The following is a 19,799-nucleotide window of genomic DNA, read 5'->3' on the forward strand; positions in this document are numbered from 1 at the left end:
GGTCATGGTGCTGACACCCCCCCCCAAGACTGGCAGGAGAGCCCACCAGGCCCACACTCGTCCCCCCAGACAGCGGACGCCATCGGCGAGCAAGGCTCCGGGTCCTGCAAGGGTCCTGCTACCTGGACTGAGAATGGAATTGACAGGAGCAGAGAAACAGCAGAGGAGCAAACTTAATTTCCTACAGAGGGGAATCACACAGACAGAAATTTCCAAGATGGTCGGTGAAAATGAGGCGACTGGGACATCCCGAACGACGGGGACGGCGTCGGGGACGAGGTCTGGGCCCGAGAGCGGAGGAACGCAGTTCACAGGGCGCCACGGAGAGCGGGGCTCCGTAACTAGACGTCTGTCCCCCACGGAGGGGCCGCTCGGATCAAGTCTGTCTCTGCGAGTAACCCCCGTCCTGGGAAAGGCTCCCAGTTTAGGTGCTTGTGTGGAGGTGCGGGAGGGGCCGGAGTTTCTCTGGAGCCTGCAGCTCCGAGTCACCTTCATGCCAAGTGGCCATCTCGGGGTGACCTGCCCTCGGCCCCTACGGAGCCACACAGACAATCCCAAAGGGACCGGCCATGGTCAGCCACTCGGATGTTACGTGTGTTGTCGAGGGCCAGGCACGGAGGGTCCTCGGCGTGGTGCTCCGCCCTTCACGGAACCCACTCCGCTCTGCCCTCAGAGCAGGAAAGCCTCCACGATGAGCGGTCTGGACCCCAGCAGCATTTCCTCTTCCCAGACAGGAGGGCCCCCCCTGGCCTGGGGCCGTAGGGCACCACCACCCAAGCCCAGCCAGACAGGATGTACCCCACATCTCTCTAATCGATGGATCAAATGTGACCAATTATGCCTCGAACGAACGAAAGGTCCAGCATGCGAGGAGTTTTACTGTTTTTAAACATTTATGTTATCTTAAAAATAACATACCCATCAGTAGGAAATGCAGCTTCCATGAAGAATTTACATTAGGAAATATGAAAATCCATACCCCGTACCATTTGAGTGTTTTTTTTTTTTTTTTAGAGAAACCAAGGAACCTTTCTGACTTCAGTTTTGTAGTGTGTGTTTTGTTCTCCTTGAGAGGACCTCATAAATCAATTGGACACATTTTGCTCTAAAAGAAATATTTTATGTGTGAAGTACTTTCTTCAAGATTTTCTCTTTTATCAGGGGTTTGTAAAAGTGCAAAATGACACGTGGGTATAATTGGTTGGCCGTAGTCCTTAACTGTGGGCATCGTATATCTCTGCTTATGCAAAATTTATTTGAGTGTCAGAACTTTATTTAAGTGTATAAAGTGGGGAAACGCTTCCCTGAAGACATTGCATATGAAAAAGAAGATTCCGTGCTTCAAAAAACTTCTGGCAAAACTCCGCAACCCCATACTGATAGGTCTCTACCCACAGCGTCCTAAAGCGTGTCCTTGGCAGAAACCAAATCTTAAACATTTTATTTAATCAGTACTATTCCCCAGGAATCCTTGGGAAGAAGCCCAGTTCATTTTCAGTGTCCTACACAGTAAAAATTAGTACAAAGATTTAACTCACTTTGAAAACATCCAAAAAACCTCCCAAAATTTCCATTGTTATGTTTGCCGTGAAAACACTGGGCGCCTTGTGTCAACGCTTCTTTTATTTTTCCTCTCAGTGACGCACATGTCTTCTGTGTTGACTGCTCTGACTGAATATATTTTTAACTTTTAAAAGACTTGTCTCTTCCCTGAAAAATAGTTTGACTTTTTGTCAAAATGGTCAAAACAATCTGGGTGTTTGAAGTCGTGTTATTTGAAGACGCGGGCCTGTCTTTGAGAAGCCAGCCCCCGAGGAGAGTGTTGACATGCATGCTTCAGTTGTCTGTCACTGCGTGACCACCCCCCACACTCAGAGGTGGAGGACACCAGTGCATTAGCATCTCCTCGGTTCTGCAGACATGTGGATGGGCTCAGCTGGGCGGTTCATTCAGGGGTCTCCCATGCACCTGTGCTCAGGTGGTAGTTGGGGTTGGAGTCATCCCAGGCCACGAGTCGCCTGGATATCCAAGATGGCGCACTCACGTGGTGGCTGGCAGTGGATGCTGGCCATCAGCTGGGAGGTTGGCATGGATGGCAGGTAGGACATGATTCAGGCTTGTCATAGGTTCTGAGGTTCACTAGGTTCACTAGGTTCTGAGGCCTATGTCCCAAAAGAGAGCATTCTCAGGACCCACGTGAAAGCCAGAGGGTTGGTGACCCACCAGTGGACGTCCCAGAATGTCTGTCCCGCTGCGATCTGTTAGTCAGTATGGTCAGTAGCTGGTCCACATTCGAGGAGAGGGGATTGGCATCTCCTGTAGTGGGAAGCAGAGCCTCTAAGGAATATTCCTCAGCCATTAGAAACGACAAATACCCACATTTGCTTCGACGTGGATGGAACTGGAGGGTGTTATGCTGAGTGAAATGAGTCAATTGGAGAAGGACAAACATTATATGGTCTCATTCACTTGGGGAATATAAATAATAGTGAAAGGGAATAGAAGGGAAGGGAGAAGAAATGTGTGGGGAAATATCAGAAAGGGAGACAGAACATGAAAGACTCCTAATTCTGGGAAACGAACTAGGGGTGGTGGAAAGGGAGGTGGGTGGGGGGTGGAGGTGACTGGGTGATGGGCACTGGGTGTTATTCTATATGTTGGCAAATTGAACACCAATAAAAAATAAATTTATAAAAAAAATAAGTACAGAGAAAGAAGGAATCAATGAGACCATCGTTGGAGACCACCCAGTGCAGCCGTCCTGCTGTAGCTCTCTGAGTCACCCCTACTGTGCGCCTGTGCACAGACCATGCATGCGGTGAGTTTCCAGTAAAACCTGCCTCTCTGCTCATCGCTCATCGCTCAGCCCTCTCATCTCTGCTGGACACACCACGGCTTTTTAGATCGCTCTTCGCTGATCGTCCAGTGTTGCAAATGGCCCATAGTAAACCCCAAATGCGGTGTAAAATGATCGCCGAGTGGGAGTGCAGATAATGCAAAAATACAGCATTTCATGAAGATGATGAGCATCTTTCTGGAAAACCGCAGAAGTTGCACTCACGGTTGTTGACGAGTGAGGAGGTGGCGCTCCTGCAGGTAACCATCAAAGAGGCAAAACTCAGCTTTTCGCCAGTGATAATATATGTTCACCTAAGAGAGTTATTAAAACATTAAGTAATTAAGAGAGCATCTCCTGGGAATTCATGGAACCCTAGACTTTTTTTTTTTTTTTTTTATAAAAATCACTCTCTGCGAAAGGGGCTCTGAAAGTGTGAGCTGCCACGGATTTTGTTAGCGAGCAGCGCTGCAGGTGCCAATTTCCGACATCAGTCTTCCACTGAAAAGCCAGGCGTATAGTTGCAATTAGAACTGATATTTTATTCAGTGTTAGATAAAATAGATGTATTTTCAATTGGTTTTAGTTTTGTTCTTCTATATAAAGTGTTAATCAAATAATTTGATGTGCGTTGTTCACTGTAAAATGTTGACCTCGGTGTTCAGTGGATTTACTTTGTCTCTTGGAGAGTTTGGACTGCCTGGTGTGACAGAGGTCTCCTGGGGTTTGGATCCAGGTGATCAGGGCTGGGATTCCAGGTTTCCGCTCACCAGTGTCGGCACCCTCCGACAGGTGTCCTAGTGTCCCCGTGGCCATGGTGCGTTGCTGACATGGGGTGAAGAGCGGAGAGGTCTGGTGTCCGTGTGGGGAGGCTAAGCACCGCTCTTAACAAGGGTGGAGTGACCAGGAAGGGCCTAGGTGCTCAGACCTGCTGGCAGGTCGTCCGCGTGCTGGCGTTGGAGCCATCCGCACCGAGACCTGGCTCTGAGACAGAAGTTTCCATTGAGTTCAAATAGAACTTCAAAGACATCTCATTTCTCTAGCTTCATTCTTAGGGCGACAGAGATACAGTTCTTCTTCCCACGTTTCTGAATCAGGAGCGACTTCTTTGAGCCTGCGAGCCTGTGCTCTGCGCGACTCAGACTTGCAATGCCGCATCAAAGCTGCCGCCCGCGGTGGTCCTGCCCGCCGCAGGGGCCATTCTCTGGGCAGAGTCAAAAGAGATAGGACTAAGTTTTAGAAAGGGGAGTTTTAGAAGGAAAGGAGGACCAAGGGACCGCCCCCCCCCCCCCGCCATGCACACACCTGCCGCACCAGCCTCCTACTCTAGGGTGGGCGTGGTGACCCAGTGGGCCGGGCCACGCCGCCAGCCAGGCCGAAGGCGGTGAGGCCCTGGGCCCGTGACCGCAGCCCCTGGCACCAGCCGTGCCCACTGGAGCTGTTTGCCCCCATTTGGTCCACGAGAAAGAAGAGTCATGCAGAACCGTTCACTTTGCAAGGTGTAGTCACTCAAACCTGGCGTCCTTCTTAACAAAGCTCAAGCTCCATGCGGTAGAAATTCCTGCAAGAATTTTCAAAACCCACGTTTGTGAATCTGCGCATCCTCCTGGATGACGCAGCGAGCGTGAATGTGACATGAAGACCGCCGAGACGCAAGGGCAGCAGCCCGGGCTTCCAGGACCAGTTACTCTCGCCTTCACTGCTGACGGCTAGCAGGAGGGGGGCCATCGGGCTCGCCAGACGCAGCAAGTACTCGAGGTTGCTCCCAGCTGTAACCTGTAGTTTCGCAGGAAAAGCCCGCGTGCGGGCCGCCAAAGCTCCGTCACTGCGAGCGAGCTGGGGCCAGGCCTCCCCGATGCAGAGACCCTCAGACATGCCATGTTTAGAGCATATTTTTAAACAAACATCATCATTGTCAGGTCGATGAAACAGCTCTGTCCTTTATGCTTATCACCCTGCTGTGAAAATGTTTATGGCAAAAAAAATAATAATAACAGATTTTGAGGGACGCCTGGGTGGCTCAGCAGTTGAGCATCTGCCTTCGGCTCAGGTGGTGATCCTGGAGACCCGGGATCGAGTCCCGCATCAGGCTCCCTGCCTGGAGCCTGCTTCTCCCTCTGCCTGTGTCTCTGCCTCTCTCTCGGTGTGTGTCTCTCATGAATAAATAAATAAATCTTTAAAAAAAATTTAAAAAAAATAACAGATTTTGAGAACTCCGATAAAATTACTGCCTAACTAGACACCATTTTAAGTAAAAGTGGTATTTCTAACCGGCCCACTGGGGTGTGTCAGGGCTTCATGTGGGAGCTAAACTCCACTCCAGGTACCCACAGCCTGCGGTCGAGAGCAGGTGTTTGCTTTCTGGGGAATGAGATATAAAATGTTAGACACTGACCCGCGTTCACAGGAGCCCCAGCGACCGTGGTGACTTCCAGACCGAAGTCAGGGTGTCCAGAGGCTCCCAAGAATCTGCAGATGGAGCTGCTTTGATTAAATAAGTAACAAAGATGATTTTTAACCCTCTTTTTGCTGACTGGGGAAAAAAATGTACATTCGTAAGTATACATTTCTTTGGCTTGAGCCCTGGTCCCCAGAAACAGTGCAGTTTCTAAACGTTGGCGCCGCTGACATCGGAGCCAGATGGTCTTCTGTGGTGAGGACATCCTGGGCACGAGGATGTCTGGCAGCAGCCCTGACCACACCCACGGGCACCCTCCTTCCCCCACCTGTCCAGTTAGCACAATCAAAAGTGTCTCCAGACTTTGCCAACTGTCTCCTGAAGACCCAACGGCCCCTGAGTAGGAACCACTGCCTTAGTAATACGCTTTAAAAAAAAAAAAAAAGTGCTAGATGCCGTGAGCCATGTCCAAAGCACCTGTGTGCAGAGCCTCACGGTTTGCCTGGAAAGCTCTTTGCATTTAAACATCGGTGCCCGGGACTCTTGCTTGCCCCAGGAGCTGTTAATGCTGCTTAATTGGTGCAGTAAATATTCCAGAGTCTTCCTTATTCCGCCAGAGTCATTTGGAAACCGGCTTTGGAACGCGGCTGCTATTTTAGGGATCGTCACACATCATCTGCTGTTTGGTGTCAAACCCGGAGTCGCTGTTATTTAACACTGATTAATAAATGGCAGGTTGTCAGTACCGGATGTGAAGAGACTTCAAGGCGCCATTGTTCTTTTAAATTAAAACATTTAAACATTTAAATCCAGGGCTGGTTCTGGTGGCTCATTTTAATTATTCCTTTTGTCTTAGCATACCTTTCTTCTGATCACGCAGCTGTCACGCCAGCAGTACCTGGCGTCGGAGCACATGACACCCTCTCCCTATTAACTGCCATTATTTTTATAAGGAAAGCTGGAAGCCACTGGAGCAGATATTAATTTCGAGAGAAGACCGCTGGCTAAGTTATTAAAATGGATGTATCTGAAAGCTACAACTCATTTCATTTATATCATGGGCGGGCCGCAGGGCTGGGCCGTGCGTGCACGTGTGTGGCGGGGGGGGGGGGGCATTTGGCACCGGGAGTGCTCCCCCCGCTGTGGTCCTGCCGTCCCTTCTCTGCTCCCGACTGCAACAATCACAGCCCAGCTCCGCCCATCCCTAGCAAGCAGGAGTGTGCGCAAAGACCGTCGATCCCCGCATTGACGGGCAGTCGGACAATCAGGTGGGGAGCAAGGGGGGGCCCTGTCTGGAGCCTTACGTTGTGCCCCCAACCCTCCCACACAGGCACCAGCATCCGTGGGCAAGACTCCGTCTCTGGAGGAAGGGTCCGGTTGGCCGACCCCAAGTTGAGCCCTGCCTTCCCAAGTCAGCGGGCTCAGGGACCATGGCGATGGTGCTCTTCACTCTATAGAGATGCGGTTTTCTCACCAACTTTCAATCCACCTGGTTGGTGTTATATTTAGCTGTAAAGGGTGGGGAGCCATTGCAGAAATCAAACTCCTGCAAAACACAGGACAGTTTCCCTCCCTCGCAGGATGGATATTCCCCGGGTCCTGGGTTAAAGCCACAGGTTCTCAATTTGGCGTGCGGGTGGGATGCCTGGCCCTGCCCCTCATCCCCCGCGGAGGGCATCTGGGCAATGCGGGCGTCTTTCTCCTCCAGAACCCTGACCCCACACATATGGTTCCCTCTGGTTCCCACTGGCTCCGGTGACTGTTCATGGTACCACGGACGGGCGGGCAGTAAAAACCCAGAGGGAACCTTCTGGCAGCTCATTTAGACGTGCTGGGTCCTGCCTCGGGGTCGACTCCCCGACAGACCGTTAACTCTTTACATATCTGCAAGTATATGTGTCAGTTATTCCCAGTTGCTTCTCAGATCTTTTTCTTTTTTTTTTTAATTTTTTAAATTTATTTATGATAGTCACAAAGAGAGAGAGAGAGAGAGAGAGGCAGAGACACAGGCAGAGGGAGAAGCAGGCTCCATGCACCGGGAGCCCGACGTGGGACTTCGATCCCGGGTCTCCAGGATCGCGCCCTGGGCCAAAGGCAGGTGCCAAACCGCTGTGCCACCCAGGGATCCCCTCAGATCTTTTTCAATAAAAGGTAACAAATACTAAAACCAGTAAAACCCACGTGTCTAAATAAAATATATTTAAAAAAGACAGTGGGACAGATACAGATACTGCAGTTCTCTGGGTTGCATTCTGGGTCCTAAGGAGGAAAGACCAGGAGCGAAATGAAAGCTGACAAACTCTCAGACTTTTTTAACGATGCAGTCCATCTTCCCCACGTAAAGATGATCACCGTGTAAAGTCTTTTTAGATCGGGAAAGTAATTTTCATAGGCAAAGCAATTAATCAGACGCTGACGTTCAGGACACACACGCTTTCCATAGTAAGTACACCCAAAAAGACCAGAAGGAGTGGGTGATCCTTGTGAAGGACGAGTTTTTACTGAGATTATCTTTTTTTTAAAAAAAAAAAGAGATTTATTTATTCATAAGAGATGCAGAGAGAGAGAGAGGGGGGGCAGAGACATAGGCAGAGAGAGAAGCAGGCTCCTCGCAGGGAGCCTGATGCGGGACTTGATCCCGGATCCCGGGGTCACGCCCTGAGCCGAAGGCAGGCGCCCAACCCTGAGCCACCCGGGCGGCCCTACAGAGAGCATCTTGAAGCCCAGACTCCTACAACCTGGTGGGAAGGAGAAGAGGGGTTGCCCCATGCCAGGCACCAGCGGCCAAAGATGGTCATTTAAAATCCACTTTCCAGACTGCAAGTGTTCTACAAACCTCGTTTCCATGAATCTACCCTGGAGTCAACTCCATGCTTGGAAGGAAGTAGGAGCCCAAACCTTAACGCTACGCAAGTGAACGTTTGATTAATTGTTCTGCCTCTGAAAGTTCCCTTCCAGTACAAATCGACGCCTCAGCTGTAGCCCTACCTGCAGGGACAACAGTTATGCACCGAATCGGCGGTCACGCTTCTAAGCACTTCCACGCCGCTCGCCTCACGCACACGCCTCCCCGCCGCCAGGCGTTCGTGGCTACGGAAATATCCATCGTTGGGATGATTATTGTTCAACCAGGACGCCTCATGTGGACACGTGCGCTCGATTGCCTTTTTCTCGTTCCCGACAGTGGCACGGACAGGGGCACCCGAGCGCGTGTGTCCCTCCTGCGCTTCTGATCATCACCTTCGGGGTGAGTCAGAATTAAAGATTTAGAACATTCTGGAAAAGGCTTTTGGACACACTGCTAAGGTGCCCTAGGAAGCTCCCCGCCCCCCCGCTGCCCCACATGCCGCGTTGCACATTCCATCGTAGCAGGAATCCACAGGCGAGGCGGCCGCCCCGTAGGCCAGCACCAGGTGAGGGCGGGCGGGTGGACGTTGACACGTGTGCACTGGCAGGTGTCATTTATTGAGCATTTGCTTTTCCTTTGTAAGTCCATTATCTGTGGGGGGTTACTTGCTGGTTTGCTTACTTTTATCCACCGAAATGCTTGCCTTTTCCTGTTTGCTGCGTAAGAAGGCCTCGCGTGCGTGGGGACCTCTGTGCGGCCACACTCTCTGCAGACACGTTCCCCCCGCCCCGTCTGTCTTTTGCCTTCGGCCTTATCCGTGGTGTTTCCCGACTTGAGGATTCGCGCTCAGTGTTGTGACAACGTCTGTCTCGCCCCCAGTGTGCATGTTTTCCCCTCGCGATCTGCTGCCTTCCTCTCTGACCCACTCACCTCACTTCCTCCCGCGTGTTTCCCCTATTAGGCCTCTTCCTTCCTGCGTCTTCCTCCCTCGTCATGGTGACACGGGCACGGTGAACTCACAGATGTCCCCAGCTGCCTGCGCGTCCGTGGCCCGCACTCCCCTCCCGCCTGGGACCCCCAGTCCCCTCCCGGAGCAGTTTAGGGACAGACATGAGGATCTAACGTGGGCTGGTGGCGGGGTGAGCTGGCTGGGCCTCCAGGAGCCGCCACCCCGGGAAGCTGGCGACCGATGCCTCTGTGTCCCCGGTGCCGTGGGTGCCCAGCGACTCGTCTTACCTTCTGCTGACTATAAAAAAGATGCTTTTATAGTTTCCATTAGAGATTTTTTTATTAAGCAAACTTGCACCCTGCCAGACCGGAAAGGTATTATGTGAACGTTTTATGAGCAGAATGTAGAAATTAATGGAGAAAAAAATATTAGAAATTGGGATTGTTTAGCGTTGCTTGCTGCCCGCACCTGATGGAATATGGTTAATCGTACATCACATTGCAGGTTCCTCTAATCTCCTCCGTAATGTGTTTTTTATTTCCATTTGTGTTGGGGGTTTTTGTAAAATAAACACATATTGTGTTCTCTGGAGAGATAATGGACGCCTTTAAACGGACAAAGACGGGCCCGATTCCGTGGGCTCTGAGCTGTGCGAGGCGGGGAGGGGGGCTTCGTGTCCTGTCTTATCACACTCTGCCGTAGGAAACGGCTTACACGGACCCGGCCTCGGAAGCTGCAATTGTGTCGAAAGGCGTTGCGGTGAACCTCGTGCGTGGACGCGCGGTTCCATATAATGAATCTACAAATAGGCACCCCCGCGCATCCGAGGGTTTCTTTCTGATACTCTGAAAAAGCTATTCTTTTTTTTTTTTTTTTTTTTTTAGGCCAATCTTCGAGTTCAGTGATGGAGAAATAGCAGTAATAACAGCACACACACAAAAACAAAATCAAAATGCCCTGAAAATATTTAAATTTGCATCAGGAGACAGCACGGTGATGTGATTCTATGCAGCAGGTCGTCGGGTGAAGGGGCCACTCGGTGGTCACTGTGCCGTGGTTTTCTCTGCCATCTTTAAAACCTGGATTCTCGTTAATGCTGTCACATCATGCACAGTCCCTGGGACATGCTTGGGGATGGGGATGGGGATTGGGGTGCAGCTGCCTCCTGTGGGCTGCGTGGTGGGGGGTGGCCAGGGGACCCCAGCTGTCCTGGGAGGCCCGCAGCATGGTGCCCGCATCTCCTCGGCAGCAGGGGTCAGTGTAGACGACTGGGCAGGGGGACATTCAAGCCAGTCTTCCCATATCTCCCAGTTTTCTCACCTGCTCTGCGCAGGACTGGTCCTCACTCTCTGTCATGAGATTGGGGACATCATTTCATTGACCCTATAGCCCATCTTGCTGAAACGATCCTTTTGCACAGCCCCCCGATAGGGGCAAAGGAAAGGATTTCAACAAGTTTTACTGCTTTCTAAAATGTATTTTAAGTGTTTGTTGATGGCGGAAGATTTTCATGGGAATGGGTAAAAATTAACATAAAATTACCCCTGTTACTATTTTGATCTATAAATATCCCTTCTAGTCTTTTTTTTTATTATTATTAAGCCTGCAAAAGTGAAATTATGCCGAATAATTTTGGTTTGCCCTCAACTTCCCCATCTCCGGTGGCTACTTCCCGTGTTCCGCGTGGCTTCCTGTACCGTTCCCAGAGTTGTGCTGGTTCTGTGGTGCTCCGGAGTAGTTCGCACAGCTTTTTCACAGGCAGTTCCGAGTGTGCTTGGTCTCCATTTTCCTGTCACTTAAGGGAAAGCAGTTCCAGCAGGAGATGCTTACGTTCTATTTGCGGGGACGGGCTGGTCTCTGCCCCCGTGACTGACCCCAACTCTGACCCAGAAGGGGAAATGAGTGTGTGTTAGTTTCTACAGTGTTGACAGTGATCGCGGGATGGTCAGAGCTGTCTTGGGGGATTCCTGGATGATCCTCCGAGTGCCCGGTTAGTGGACGTTAAACCCCATCTGTGGCTCAGGGCTGCGTCTGGATGAGCCCCTTCACAGGGACATCTTCTTCTAGGACGGGCCTGGGTGGGACCCTGAGCTGCAGGCTTCGGGACCAGCTGGGGACAGGGAATGATGCCTCCCAGGGGGCTGATGACCCGGAGGCAGGAGGCTCACACACGTGCAGTACCCATGGAACCTAGACACCCCGGGCGGAGGACCGAGGGCTGGGTCTTCTCCCAAACTGCCCTCGAAGCTCTTTCACAGCGGTCTCCCCTGCACCGAGGGCAGGATGCCACGTGGGTTACATGGGCTTCTGACCTCTGGAAGCTCGATTTGTGTCAGCCAAGCCAGCCAGCTTCCAATCAGGAAGCTGATTCTTCACTTGGCAGAGGATGGGCCGGGAGGGCTTCAGACACACAGTCTGCTTTTATACCAAAATATGGTTTCAAATGTGAAAGTGTGTCTAGGAGCCCGAACACGTCCATTACTGTTAACACCTCAGCACCTTCACTCTTGTCCCACACTGCCGTGGTGTCTCAGGCACCTGGCTGGAAGCACCCAGGCCCCGCTGTCCAGAGCAGCGGCCCTTGGCTACACCAACAACCCCCTCCATCTGAAGGACTGCGGGCATGCATGGCTCCTCCCCTAGACCCGGAGTGGGCGCCCTGCAGTGGGGTCCTCCCCGCATTGCCCCGGTGTCTTCACTGCCACCCAGCCCTGGGAAGGAATCGTGGCTCTGTGAGCCCAGCCCCCAAGGGGTGCTGGACAGCCCTGCACCTGTATTAAATCCCACATGGCCAACTCAGGAGAGATTCTACGTGTTAGGGCCACAAGCTCCCGTAGAGAGGGGACTACAGTGGTCAGGAGAGACTTGGCATGTCCTTGGCGGTGCTTCCCTCCCTCCTCCCCTCACCCCACCCTGCTTGTCTTTTGCTGTGTCCTTGCCCACTCCACGTGGAGGGAGCGTGTGCTCCGTGCTAGGTGGGTATCACACATGATCCTGCCTTTGAAGGCTGCAGATTCAGGACGACAGCCGTAGAGAGGGTGCCTCTGAGCCACATCAGAGCATCTCAACTGTCTGTGCCCCAGGACATGACTAAGATCCCAATATGACCACTTAGCTGAGGCCAAGCCACACAATCCTTACCAAGCCCTGGTTTTCTGATCTGCACAAAAGGTGTAATAACAGTTCCTGGGATGCAGGGGAGCTAACAGGTGCAGTGAGCACACGCACCTGCAGTCCAGCCTGAAGCCACGGCGCTTCTCTCGCCCATCTTCCCTGGTTTGTGGGGAGGGAGAAGCCAGGGCCCCGTGGCCCCAGCTGGATGTGGAGGCAGGAGGGTCACCCTGAGCATTGAGAGGCTGAGAGGACTTCTTCGAGGAAGGTATCTGGAAGGTGGGAGGGGCAGGGCAAAGGGAGAAGAGGGCCCTGGGAGGTGGTGTCTGGGCAGAAAGGCCTGCCTGAGCCTGAGCCTGGCTCCTGAAGCTTGATGGGATGCCATGCTGAGACCATGTCACCTGGAGGACAGCTAGGTGGGGACAGGGCCCGGGCAGACGCGTCAGCTGGCTCCTGGCCACAAGATTGTTGTCATCGCTGCTCTCTGTTGTTGGACGTAAACCAGCACCAGAACAGTGTTGCTTCCTCAGCAGACAGAGTCACAGAGTTCACTCAGGTCCCGTACCCGTGAGGTGTGAGGCCGGGATTGGCCCCTGACCCCGTCCCCATGCAAGGGGCCGTGGAAGGAGTCTCCTGAGGTTGGTCAGGGCCTGGACGTCTGTGGACATGGAGACAGATGGCCTGGACCTGGGGGACGGTTATACATTGTAGACCTGGACCCATCTACCTGGACAGGGAGGTGACAAGTATAGGTAGGCGAGGAACCCAGAGCTTCCATCAGGTTTGTTTTGTGTGGTTCCTGCAGCATCTGTAGAGACAAAGTGACTGCCCACCTTCAACCATCATGAGACTTCACGTCAAAATCGAGGTATTCCCCACTGTCCAGAAGTCAGGGGGGTCTGGGCTCTGGCATAGCAGAGAAGTGAGTCCACCCCTTGGAGGGAGGACAGCAGCACAGTGGCCACTGGGTTCTCACAGCTCCCCGATGCCCGCCAACCTGAGGCCCAGCATCCCGGCCATCTGTCCCGCCTGCAGCCCTGGGGTTCTGAGATGTGCACCCTTGTAGCTCCTCACCCTTCCCTCTGTCCCCTGCCAGGCTCCTGCTCCAGGCCTAGGGTGCAGAGGCCTGTGGGAGGTGGGCAGGGGGTCAGGACAGAATGACCCAGAGGGCATGCAGGGAGAAGGCAGGCTCCTGCAGGAGGGAAGGCCCCTCAGCCCCCGGGCCTACCTGAGGTGAGGCCTCCACACGAGGTTGCTCTGGTCCATCAATAAAACTAGCAAGGGCCCGGAATGAGTGTTTTCCATGTAAACACCACCCCTGTGTGGGCCTTGGAGGTGGTGGTGTTCCCACCTGCCATTTGCAGGCTGATAATGAGAGGGTCACAGAGACGGACGGGACCCTTGCCCAAGACCTCACAGCAAGGCTAGGACCCTCCACAAGCCAGATCTGGCCTGGGCCCACCCTTCCCCTCGAGAGCGCGTTCTCCCCATCGGCACTCAGCTGTGACATGAGTGTCCCCCACCCAGGCCCATCCGCCTAAGCCACCTGCGCTCATCTGCCCAAACAGAAGGCAGTTCACGCGTTGGCGTGTGCAGGGTTTCTCGGCCACGTGCGTCTGCGGATGGGGCTCACCCGTAGTAAATGATCGCACGCTACGGTGTGTTTCCGGACCAGCTCAGCCCAGATTCACAGGGAGGTCAGACTTCTCCCCCAGCTTCTCCCTCATTTGTGGGCATTTAGATGATTTAGGCAGAAACCATTTGAAAATTAACTATCCAGATAATTGCCAGCCACTTAGGTTCACTTTAGAAAATGCCAGCCTGACGGTAAGTCAGCCCCACTCATCTCGTGTCCTCCGTCGGGGACGCGGCTCTGGTCCTGGCCTCGGACCCGGGCGCTCCGGCCTCTCCTGCGGTCGGTTTGTGGATCGCGAGCTCTGTGGCTTCACGTGTCGTGCGGCTGCCATCAAATCCAGGTTGGGCCCTGCAGAAACAGGTGGCAGGTTTACAGGTGGAGCTCCAGGCCACTTCAGAGTTACTCTTAGGTGTCAAAACATTATTTGAGACGATGCCCGTCTCCACTGGCCCGTAATGGATCTTAGTCCTTCACTTAAAGATTTCCCTGCCCCGCCTGGTGGGGAAGAAAAGCCCACGTGAAGTAGCTCTATACACGTCGCTTGATTTCTGAAAAGATTGCTAATCCCGGTGGGAATTTATGTAAAAGCATTCAGACCCCGCAGAACAGCCAAGGCTTCCATATTTATCAAGCTTCGCTCTTCTCGTGTGAATAATGCATCCTGGGCCAGGCGCAGCCAATTGCCTTCGTTAATGAATTTCAAAGGTAGAGACGGTTGTTGAAGCGTCTTATCTGGTGGGCTTGCTGGTGGAGTTTTGCGATTTATTCAGTTTTTAAATTTCCGTTGATTGTTGAAGAGTTTTCCAACATTTTGTAAGAAGGAAGACAGGGAAAGCAAGAGATATGTTATTTGATTTTTTTTTTTTTCAGTTAATCCTCTGGATGCATTCGCTGGTACAAGCCAAGGCCTCATCATGCACAAGTCCTGGTGGGGGAGGGGGACACGGAAAGAGAAGACCCATGACAGTTACCCTGTTCCTCACCTTTCTTCCCCCCCCCCACCTGACCACCCCCCGGCCCCGGGTCCACCTGGCACACCTGCTGAGACGACACCCTTTGGGCAGCGTAGCTGGCATTTCGTTTAGCCTTACAGTTTCTTCCACGGCAGACTCATGGCGGGTCTCCTCCCAAGCTCACCGCGTAGTAAAAGGTTTTCATAAGAAGCAGATGAGGAGATGAAAATCAAACATCCAGGAACTAATTACACTAGTTTAGGATAAAGCCAGAAGAACTCTGAAAGGAAGGGCGAGAAAGCCAGTGAGGGCGCATATGGAGGGTATTAAATTGATTTTAATGTCGTCGTTTGATATCTGGGAACACGAACAATTTATGGTTCTCAGAGCTGTCAAATGGAAGCATTTGTCTTCCCGTGGTGGGGCGGCGGTGCTCATGAGGATCAGGACCCAGTGCCCCAGGAAAGAGCTCGAATTTCATTCTGGAAATGCAGGTGCCCGAGGTGTCCGGGCTCACACGTCCCCTCCTGGCTCTCCGCAAGGCCCTGGGCACACGGCTGGTCCTCTGCAGGTGGGTCCGCGTGCTGTCCCCACTCACAGGAGCATGCGAGCAGCACTGACTCCCGGCTCGTCGGGCACGTGTGGAGCATGCTCCGTGCACGTGGGCCAGATCTCGCGAGGTGCTCAGCAGCATGGAGAAAAGGAGGTGTGGGCGGCAGATTTGTTTGTTTTTGTTTAAAACCCAAACCTTTTGCGTGTCTTCCTTAATGGGATTACAGTACAGGTCTGGAACGCCTAGCGAGCCTCAATGCCGCACATGCGGTCCCATGACCTTCATGAAGACCCCTTGAGGTAGAGCAGGGCCTGTGGGGCCTCAGGTCTACCACGTGGGGCCCTTGAAGCCAAGGGCCTGCTTCCCTGCCCCACACAGGCCAGTGGCCTTTGCAGAAACACACTCGTCTTCAGGACCCCACATCCCCTTGGTTGGCCTGGCCCGGGGCGACCGTGCGCTCAAAGCCTCAGCTCCCCGGGGACCCCCATCCCCCTGGGGGTCAGGCACCCGTTCAGGATCTCCACCAAATGTGAATCAGCAGCCACCTCCTCCCAGCGACGCTGGGATTTTATCCAGACCTTGGGCTTCACCAGCACGTGAGCACATATGTGCTGTCCCGGAGCCGGGGCCACAGCGTCACCATGGTCCACAAATGGTCCTCAGGTGAGAGGGCGTGTCTGCTGTGGGGCCACCCGGCCGTGACACCCAGGCGGGGAGGGGGAGCAGAAGGTGGAGGGCACCTCGGAGGCCCGTGTTCAGCCCTGGAGGCAGCTGCTCTCTCAAGCCTGGTCATACTTAGAGACGTGTCTTTTCTGTAACTGGAGGTGGCAGATGTGCTCAATATGCATTGCAGGCCTTCCCGTCACTCCCCCAAGGAAACTCTGTGTCCAGCAGGGAGGCCTCTTCTAGGGAGCGGCGGCCTGCGTGCAGCCCCTGACCCTGCCCAGGCAGCCCACACCTCACTGCCTGCCAGGCCCTCTCCCGAGCTGGGCGCCTGCCTGATGGTCTTCCTTGCCCTCTTTGTCTGCAGATGTCATGTTGTCAGGCCCCGGGGTCGCAGGCCTTCTCTAAGCTTCGGTAACGCGTTGCCTGTGGCCATGGAGAGCGCTCATCCCTCCTTCAGATGTTTGCAAAAGAGCATCCACTGGCGGAAAACGTGGTGCCGGCTGCTTGGGAGGCGGAGGAGGCAGCGGCCTGTTCGCCCGGAGCTCACGGTCTTGGGGGGTAGTGTTCCCTTCTAGCGTGATGAGTGCTCGAAGGAACCAAGTGGGGTGGGGGGCTGCAGGGCAGAGGAGGGTGCCCGCCGCTCCCTCTGGGGGGATGGGCGCTCTGTTCTGGATGGCACCCCTCACTCTGCACAATCACAGTTATCACATCCCTTATCCTGTGTGATGCTTTGTACACGTCTAGACAGCGAGCACCATGCAGGCCGGGGCACACCCGTGGGACATCCTCACAAGGCTTTTGTCAAATGCAGAGAGAATGAGAGAAGCGGCTCACTGTGATCTGTTTTCTGCCCCGCACGGCACCTCTGACATGGTTTGGACTGGTGGGGGTGAGAGCCGACGGCCAAGGAAGAAATCTTGGGCTGTTTTTTGGTGCAATAAAGGTGTTTTTATTAAAGCATGCAGACAGGACCCTGGGCAGAAAGAGCTGCTCTGGGGTTGTGAGGAGCAAATGATGAGACACTTTGGTGTCAGGGAGTGAAAGACAAAGGGAAGTTTCCAAAAAGGACTTTCAGATTCTAAAGGAGGCTCACAGGATCCTGGAGGCCTGGCTCTTGTCAAGCTAAGGCTGTTTTCCCCTCTAGCAAAGCATTAACACAAAGACAGTTGGGAGTTTCTGGAGGAATGTCAAACTCTGCCTATCTCAAGTATTTGCCGGTGGGCTACGGGGTTATAAGGAAATTTTATTTTATCTACATTTCCTTCTTGCCTTTCTTCGGCACGTCACCTCCAGCCAATGAGAAAATGCCTCTCTTTGCAGGAAACATTGGTAACACCCCTGCTGCGTCCTGAAATGGAACCAGAGATAATAGAAGGACCTAGACAGACGCTCGTTTGACTCTATCTTGCAGGTGTCACGAGTCCCAGAGAGTTGCAGAAAGCCATGTACAGAGAGGTCCTGTCCACCCTCACCTACTTCCTCCGGTGGTGACATCGTAGGACAGTGTCACGGCCCACAATGTGGCCTTGGTACAGCGCACAAGCCCCACTCCCACGTCGGCAGTTGGCCCTGCCTGTGTGCGCACACGCGTGTGGCTCCATGCAGTTCTCTAAGTGTTTGAGCATTTACGTACCACAAGCTGTCGCAACCAATCTGTTCTTCACTTAATTCCTAATAGCTCCTCCTCATCAGCCTGTAGGGAGGTGCCGTGCCCTCTGCTGCTGATCAGAAATACCTTCCTCCAGCCACCCAACAGGGAGGCCACTGAGGTCTCAACAGGTGGTCACTGAGGACTCCCCTTTCTTCCAGCCTCTGGGCTGGCTGCTGTGGACATAAAGGTGACCAAGGTGGAGACAGTTCCTGTTCTCATGGAGTTTATGGCCCAGAGCGGGAGTGGGCAAGGGAAACAGGCTGTTCAAACCAATGGCGGAGGCTGTGATGGGAGCGTGCTGCCGGCCTGTGCACAGGGAGGGTGCAGGTCGGGGCAGAGCAGGGGCTCGCTGGGCATGGGTGGAGGGAGGGGCGTTCAGGCCACTCAGGGGTCCACGGCATGGTCAAGGCTGCTTGGGTGACCCCCCACCCCGTGACTGGGGGCAGTTGCTCAGGAGTGTGCAGGGGCAGGTTCCACTTCAGGAAGCCTATGTGCAAGGCAGGAAGCTTGGACTTCACTGGAATTGTAGCTGGGACCCATTTGCGCACTGAACAGCTTTATTGAGGTAAAATTCACACACCATACAGTTCAGTCTTCTAATGCAGTTCAGCGGTGTTTGGTTGACTCAGACTTACGCAACCGTCGCCACCGCCCAAAAAAGTTCTTTGTAATTTTATCTCATGTAGATTCGTTTTACCCCCACAATCCAAGTCGCAGACTGTTCAACCTTGATAAGCATATGCCTAAAAAATCCCTACATGGTGTCACCATAACATCAAGGAAGATGAGAAGGATGGCCCCCACAAAGCATAGGATTTTCGCACCCAGGCAGGACTCTGCTAGAAAACCCGGCCAGGGCTTGTGGCTTGTTGGTGGGGCCTCTGGGAGGGTGGCAGCTGCGGCGTTGGACACAGCTTAGATTACTGACTCGAGTGCCTCAGGCCAGTGTCGCAGCTGGGGATATAATTCCCCAAAATGGTGAAGAGCTCTTGGAAGGTGCTGAGCAACATGAAGGACAACACTCTTTCTCTTTATGTGATAATTTCACTCCTGGAAAAATTCATTGTGGATTAAAATCCTGCAATAAGGTGATATTTCTACATAAAGCAAAATTAAGATCTGGGCTAAAATAATTCTAAACCTATAGGATGAGCTGGTGGGCCGTGTCAGCTGGACGCACACGGAACTTCTAATGCTTTGCAGGATGACTTGGCATCCCTGGCCCTTGTCCACAAGATGCTAATGGCACTGGGGCATTGTGATAATAAAAATGTACTTTGCCTTATTTTCAAAACTGCCCCTTGGGGTAGTACCACCCCCACGAAAGCCACTATGCTTGACTATGAGTTTCTCATGGACCCAATAGCTAGTCCTTATATTTCGCCTGTTTTACGGGGCCTAGCAGATATGAAGTAGCCAAATAAACATGGATGCATGGAGAGAGAAATGGATGGGGTGGATGAAGAGATGAATGGATAGGTGGATGGATGAATAGATGGAGAGAGATGGATGGGTGGATGGATGGATGGATGGATGGAGAGGGATGGGTGGATGGATGGATGGATGGATGGATGGATGGAGAGGGATGGATGGATGGATGGATGGATGGATGGATGGATGGAGAGAAATGGATGGGTGGATGGATGGATGGATGGATGGAGACATGGGTGGATGGATGGCTCTGGAATATCACTATACTTGAAAAACCCTCAGGAGCCTGCTGTCCAGCATATGTGCTAAGTTCACCATCTCTGTCCTTGGACATGATTGGGCCTCTACTCTGAAGTAGCATATGGTGGTAACTCAGTGCGTGAGAATCATATTTGGCTGCTCTAAGAACACTCAGTTATGTAAGAATCTGAGATTTTACGGTAAGTCCATGATTCTCAACAGCTGAATTTGATTTTGCCCCAGGAATCATTTAGTAATACCTGGGAACGTCTTTGGTTGTCACAACTTCAGACAGTATGGTGGCATTTCGTGGGTAGAGGCCAGGGATGCTGCTCAGCCTCCTAATGCGCAGGACAGCCCCTGTGACAGAGAAGGACTCAGGCAGATTGTCAGAAGTGCTAGGGCTGAGAAACTCTGCCACAGGGGATCAGCTATACTATTTTTAAGGCACCGTAATGTGAGTCCATTGAATTTGGGAATACTAAAGATGGCCTTGAACAAAATGGATGCAGAAAGAGCTCATGCAC

At 52.8% G+C, this 19,799-nt stretch overlaps 1 protein-coding gene across 1 annotated transcript in view; it reads left to right on the plus strand.

Moving 5' to 3' along the window:
• CDH4 (cadherin 4) overlaps window positions 1-19,799 on the plus strand; it is a 500,399-nt gene that overhangs the window by 133,679 nt on the left and 346,921 nt on the right. The window lies entirely within an intron of this gene.

Source organism: Canis lupus, chromosome 24 (assembly GCF_011100685.1).
Source record: "Canis lupus familiaris isolate Mischka breed German Shepherd chromosome 24, alternate assembly UU_Cfam_GSD_1.0, whole genome shotgun sequence".
In the NCBI taxonomy this organism is placed as follows: Eukaryota; Metazoa; Chordata; class Mammalia; order Carnivora; family Canidae; genus Canis; species Canis lupus.